The following is a 5,000-nucleotide window of genomic DNA, read 5'->3' as shown; positions in this document are numbered from 1 at the left end:
GGCCCGACCCTGCTTAGCTTCCGAGATCAGACGAGATCAGGCGTACTCAGGCCGGTGTGGTCGTAAGCGAGAAAACTATCTCTTGGTGCACTATGTTAAGTGAAAGTGAGTCTGATTAACAGCTGTTGCATTTTCACCATTTAGATAAGCATCTTTGTGTCACTCAAAAAGTGGAACAAATTGCATATACTGTAGAAATAATTGTAGCACAGATTGTTGGATGAAATACAAACTAACCTTGCTTACTTATTTCAAAGCAAGGGCACATATTTCAGCCTTGTGGGAAAAAACGGACAAAGAGTTGACGAAAAGCTTACAGCACCTGGTATTCCCAGGCGGTCTCCCATCCAAGTACTAACCAGGCCCGACCCTGCTTAGCTTCCGAGATCAGACGAGATCAGGCGTACTCAGGCCGTGTGTGGTCGTAAGCGAGAAACTATCTCTTGGTGCACTATGTTAAGTGAAAGTGAGTCTGATTAACAGCTGTTGCATTTTCACCATTTAGATAAGCATCTTTGTGTCACTCAAAAAGTGGAAGAAATTGCATATACTGTAGAAATAATTTGTAGCACAGATTGTTGGATGAAATACAAACTAACCTTGCTTACTTATTTCAAAGCAAGGGCACATATTTCAGCCTTGTGGGAAAAAACGGACAAAGAGTTGACGAAAAGCTTACAGCACCTGGTATTCCCAGGCGGTCTCCCATCCAAGTACTAACAGGCCCGACCCTGCTTAGCTTCCGAGATCAGACGAGATCAGGCGTACTCAGGCCGGTGTGGTCGTAAGCGAGAAACTATCTCTTGGTGCACTATGTTAAGTGAAAGTGAGTCTGATTAACAGCTGTTGCATTTTCACCATTTAGATAAGCATCTTTGTGTCACTCAAAAAGTGGAAGAAATTGCATATACTGTAGAAATAATTTGTAGCACAGATTGTTGGATGAAATACAAACTAACCTTGCTTACTTATTTCAAAGCAAGGGCACATATTTCAGCCTTGTGGGAAAAAACGGACAAAGAGTTGACGAAAAGCTTACAGCACCTGGTATTCCCAGGCGGTCTCCCATCCAAGTACTAACCAGGCCCGACCCTGCTTAGCTTCCGAGATCAGACGAGATCAGGCGTACTCAGGCCGGTGTGTGGTCGTAAGCGAGAAACTATCTCTTGGTGCACTATGTGTAAGTGAAAGTGAGTCTGATTAACAGCTGTTGCATTTTCACCATTTAGATAAGCATCTTTGTGTCACTCAAAAAGTGGAACAAATTGCATATACTGTAGAAATAATTTGTAGCACAGATTGTTGGATGAAATACAAACTAACCTTGCTTACTTATTTCAAAGCAAGGGCACATATTTCAGCCTTGTAAAAAAACGGACAAAGAGTTGACGAAAAGCTTACAGCACCTGGTATTCCCAGGCGGTCTCCCATCCAAGTACTAACCAGGCCCGACCCTGCTTAGCTTCCGAGATCAGACGAGATCAGGCGTACTCAGGCCGGTGTGGTCGTAAGCGAGAAACTATCTCTTGGTGCACTATGTTAAGTGAAAGTGAGTCTGATTAACAGCTGTTGCATTTTCACCATTTAGATAAGCATCTTTGTGTCACTCAAAAAGTGGAACAAATTTGCATATACTGTAGAAATTTGTAGCACAGATTGTTGGATGAAATACAAACTAACCTTGCTTACTTATTTCAAAGCAAGGGCACATATTTCAGCCTTGTGGGAAAAAAACGGACAAAGAGTTGACAAAAAGCTTACAGCACCTGGTATTCCCAGGCGGTCTCCCATCCAAGTACTAACCAGGCCCGACCCTGCTTAGCTTCCGAGATCAGACGAGATCAGGCGTACTCAGGCCGGTGTGGTCGTAAGCGAGAAACTATCTCTTGGTGCACTATGTTAAGTGAAAGTGAGTCTGATTAACAGCTGTTGCATTTTCACCATTTAGATAAGCATCTTTGTGTCACTCAAAAAGTGGAAGAAATTGCATATACTGTAGAAATAATTTGTAGCACAGATTGTTGGATGAAATACAAACTAACCTTGCTTACTTATTTCAAAGCAAGGGCACATATTTCAGCCTTGTGGGAAAAAACGGACAAAGAGTTGACGAAAAGCTTACAGCACCTGGTATTCCCAGGCGGTCTCCCATCCAAGTACTAACCAGGCCCGACCCTGCTTAGCTTCCGAGATCAGACGAGATCAGGCGTACTCAGGCCGGTGTGGTCGTAAGCGAGAAACTATCTCTTGGTGCACTATGTTAAGTGAAAGTGAGTCTGATTAACAGCTGTTGCATTTTCACCATTTAGATAAGCATCTTTGTGTCACTCAAAAAGTGGAAGAAATTGCATATACTGTAGAAATAATTTGTAGCACAGATTGTTGGATGAAATACAAACTAACCTTGCTTACTTATTTCAAAGCAAGGGCACATATTTCAGCCTTGTGGAAAAAAAACGGACAAAGAGTTGACGAAAAGCTTACAGCACCTGGTATTCCCAGGCGGTCTCCCATCCAAGTACTAACCAGGCCCGACCCTGCTTAGCTTCCGAGATCAGACGAGATCAGGCGTACTCAGGCGGTGTGGTGGTCGTAAGCGAGAAACTATCTCTTGGTGCACTATGTTAAGTGAAAGTGAGTCTGATTAACAGCTGTTGCATTTTCACCATTTAGATAAGCATCTTTGTGTCACTCAAAAAGTGGAACAAATTGCATATACTGTAGAAATAATTTGTAGCACAGATTGTTGGATGAAATACAAACTAACCTTGCTTACTTATTTCAAAGCAAGGGCACATATTTCAGCCTTGTGGGAAAAAACGGACAAAGAGTTGACGAAAAAAGCTTACAGCACCTGGTATTCCCAGGCGGTCTCCCATCCAAGTACTAACCAGGCCCGACCCTGCTTAGCTTCCGAGATCAGACGAGATCAGGCGTACTCAGGCCGGTGTGGTCGTAAGCGAGAAACTATCTCTTGGTGCACTATGTTAAGTGAAAGTGAGTCTGATTAACAGCTGTTGCATTTTCACCATTTAGATAAGCATCTTTGTGTCACTCAAAAAGTGGAACAAATTGCATATACTGTAGAAATAATTTGTAGCACAGATTGTTGGATGAAATACAAACTAACCTTGCTTACTTATTTCAAAGCAAGGGCACATATTTCAGCCTTGTGGGAAAAAACGGACAAAGAGTTGACAAAAATTTACAGCACCTGGTATTCCCAGGCGGTCTCCCATCCAAGTACTAACCAGGCCCGACCCTGCTTAGCTTCCGAGATCAGACGAGATCAGGCGTACTCAGGCCGGTGTGGTCGTAAGCGAGAAACTATCTCTTGGTGCACTATGTTAAGTGAAAGTGAGTCTGATTAACAGCTGTTGCATTTTCACCATTTAGATAAGCATCTTTGTGTCACTCAAAAAGTGGAAGAAATTGCATATACTGTAGAAATAATTTGTAGCACAGATTGTTGGATGAAATACAAACTAACCTTGCTTACTTATTTCAAAGCAAGGGCACATATTTCAGCCTTGTGGGAAAAAAACGGACAAAGAGTTGACGAAAAGCTTACAGCACCTGGTATTCCCAGGCGGTCTCCCATCCAAGTACTAACCAGGCCCGACCCTGCTTAGCTTCCGAGATCAGACGAGATCAGGCGTACTCAGGCCGGTGTGGTCGTCGTAAGCGAGAAACTATCTCTTGGTGCACTATGTTAAGTGAAAGTGAGTCTGATTAACAGCTGTTGCATTTTCACCATTTAGATAAGCATCTTTGTGTCACTCAAAAAGTGGAAGAAATTGCATATACTGTAGAAATAATTTGTAGCACAGATTGTTGGATGAAATACAAACTAACCTTGCTTACTTATTTCAAAGCAAGGGCACATATTTCAGCCTTGTGGGAAAAAACGGACAAAGAGTTGACGAAAAGCTTACAGCACCTGGTATTCCCAGGCGGTCTCCCATCCAAGTACTAACCAGGCCCGACCCTGCTTAGCTTCCGAGATCAGACGAGATCAGGCGTACTCAGGCCGGTGTGGTCGTAAGCGAGAAACTATCTCTGGTGCACTATGTTAAGTGAAAGTGAGTCTGATTAAAGCTGTTGCATTTTCACCATTTAGATAAGCATCTTTGTGTCACTCAAAAAGTGGAAGAAATTGCATATACTGTAGAAATAATTTGTAGCACAGATTGTTGGATGAAATACAAACTAACCTTGCTTACTTATTTCAAAGCAAGGGCACATATTTCAGCCTTGTGGGAAAAAAAGGACAAAGAGTTGACGAAAAGCTTACAGCACTGGTATTCCCAGGCGGTCTCCCATCCAAGTACTAACCAGGCCCGACCTGCTTAGCTTCCGAGATCAGACGAGATCAGGCGTACTCAGGCCGGTGTGGTCGTAAGCGAGAAACTATCTCTTGGTGCACTATGTTAAGTGAAAGTGAGTCTGATTAACAGCTGTTGCATTTTCACCATTTAGATAAGCATCTTGTGTCACTCAAAAAGTGGAACAAATTGCATATACTGTAGAAATAATTTGTAGCACAAGATTGTTGGATGAAATACAAACTAACCTTGCTTACTTATTTCAAAGCAAGGGCACATATTTCAGCCTTGTGGGAAAAAAAACGGACAAAGAGTTGACGAAAAGCTTACAGCACCTGGTATCCCAGGCGGTCTCCCATCCAAGTACTAACCAGGCCCGACCCTGCTTAGCTTCCGAGATCAGACGAGATCAGGCGTACTCAGGCCGGTGTGTGGTCGTAAGCGAGAAACTATCTCTTGGTGCACTATGTTAAGTGAAAGTGAGTCTGATTAACAGCTGTTGCATTTTCACCATTTAGATAAGCATCTTTGTGTCACTCAAAAAGTGGAAGAAATTGCATATACTGTAGAAATAATTTGTAGCACAGATTGTTGGATGAAATACAAACTAACCTTGCTTACTTATTTCAAAGCAAGGGCACATATTTCAGCCTTGGGGAAAAAACGGACAAAGAG

At 42.7% G+C, this 5,000-nt stretch overlaps 5 non-coding genes and 8 pseudogenes across 5 annotated transcripts; all 13 read right to left on the bottom strand.

The window, feature by feature from the left end:
• Positions 1 to 310: 310 nt before the first annotated feature.
• LOC116371174 (uncharacterized) lies at positions 311 to 430 on the bottom strand (annotated as a pseudogene).
• Positions 431 to 672: 242 nt separating this feature from the next.
• LOC116371173 (uncharacterized) lies at positions 673 to 790 on the bottom strand (annotated as a pseudogene).
• A 242-nt stretch (positions 791 to 1,032) lies between these two features.
• On the bottom strand, positions 1,033 to 1,153 carry LOC116371172 (uncharacterized; annotated as a pseudogene).
• Positions 1,154 to 1,394: 241 nt separating this feature from the next.
• LOC116371182 (5S ribosomal RNA) lies at positions 1,395 to 1,513 on the bottom strand. The gene has a single exon (XR_004208867.1). It is a non-coding gene; the product is annotated as a 5S ribosomal RNA (ribosomal RNA).
• Positions 1,514 to 1,754: 241 nt separating this feature from the next.
• LOC116371181 (5S ribosomal RNA) lies at positions 1,755 to 1,873 on the bottom strand. The gene has a single exon (XR_004208866.1). It is a non-coding gene; the product is annotated as a 5S ribosomal RNA (ribosomal RNA).
• Positions 1,874 to 2,115: 242 nt separating this feature from the next.
• On the bottom strand, positions 2,116 to 2,234 carry LOC116371180 (5S ribosomal RNA). The gene has a single exon (XR_004208865.1). It is a non-coding gene; the product is annotated as a 5S ribosomal RNA (ribosomal RNA).
• Positions 2,235 to 2,477: 243 nt separating this feature from the next.
• On the bottom strand, positions 2,478 to 2,598 carry LOC116371176 (uncharacterized; annotated as a pseudogene).
• A 244-nt stretch (positions 2,599 to 2,842) lies between these two features.
• LOC116371179 (5S ribosomal RNA) lies at positions 2,843 to 2,961 on the bottom strand. Its single transcript, XR_004208864.1, has one exon. It is a non-coding gene; the product is annotated as a 5S ribosomal RNA (ribosomal RNA).
• Positions 2,962 to 3,202: 241 nt separating this feature from the next.
• On the bottom strand, positions 3,203 to 3,321 carry LOC116371171 (uncharacterized; annotated as a pseudogene).
• Positions 3,322 to 3,564: 243 nt separating this feature from the next.
• Positions 3,565 to 3,683, bottom strand: LOC116371177 (uncharacterized; annotated as a pseudogene).
• Positions 3,684 to 3,928: 245 nt separating this feature from the next.
• Positions 3,929 to 4,047, bottom strand: LOC116371170 (5S ribosomal RNA). The gene has a single exon (XR_004208863.1). It is a non-coding gene; the product is annotated as a 5S ribosomal RNA (ribosomal RNA).
• Positions 4,048 to 4,287: 240 nt separating this feature from the next.
• On the bottom strand, positions 4,288 to 4,404 carry LOC116371175 (uncharacterized; annotated as a pseudogene).
• Positions 4,405 to 4,648: 244 nt separating this feature from the next.
• Positions 4,649 to 4,768, bottom strand: LOC116371178 (uncharacterized; annotated as a pseudogene).
• Positions 4,769 to 5,000: the final 232 nt, after the last annotated feature.

Source organism: Oncorhynchus kisutch, unplaced genomic scaffold (genome assembly GCF_002021735.2).
Source record: "Oncorhynchus kisutch isolate 150728-3 unplaced genomic scaffold, Okis_V2 scaffold2957, whole genome shotgun sequence".
Taxonomy (NCBI): domain Eukaryota; kingdom Metazoa; phylum Chordata; class Actinopteri; order Salmoniformes; family Salmonidae; genus Oncorhynchus; species Oncorhynchus kisutch.
Note: the sequence above shows the minus strand (reverse complement) of the source record. Positions and strands in the feature narration are given on the sequence as shown.